This window comes from Rhincodon typus, unplaced genomic scaffold, assembly GCF_021869965.1.
Source record: "Rhincodon typus isolate 14 unplaced genomic scaffold, sRhiTyp1.1 hic_rhity00002741, whole genome shotgun sequence".
NCBI classification, from domain to species: domain Eukaryota; kingdom Metazoa; phylum Chordata; class Chondrichthyes; order Orectolobiformes; family Rhincodontidae; genus Rhincodon; species Rhincodon typus.
Window position 1 is genome coordinate 23,911 of NW_025968379.1, and position 280 is coordinate 24,190.

Consider the following 280-nt stretch of genomic DNA (forward strand, 5'->3'; position numbering starts at 1 on the left):
GGTCAGTGATGGGCACTGCGATGGTCAGTAGAATGGTCAGTGATGGTTGGTAATGGTCAGTGATGTGCACTGCGATGGTCTCGCTGGATTTTCTGTATTGGTCTGGGTCATCTAACTTGAATGCTGCATGTCTGGTCTTCAGTAGGCAGTGGATTTCTTGGTTCATCCAAGGTTTACAGTTGGGGAACATTCACATTGACTTCTTAGGTACACAGTCCTCCACACATTTGCTAATGAAGTCCGTGATGGTGGTGGCATACGCATCCAGGTTTTCCACTGA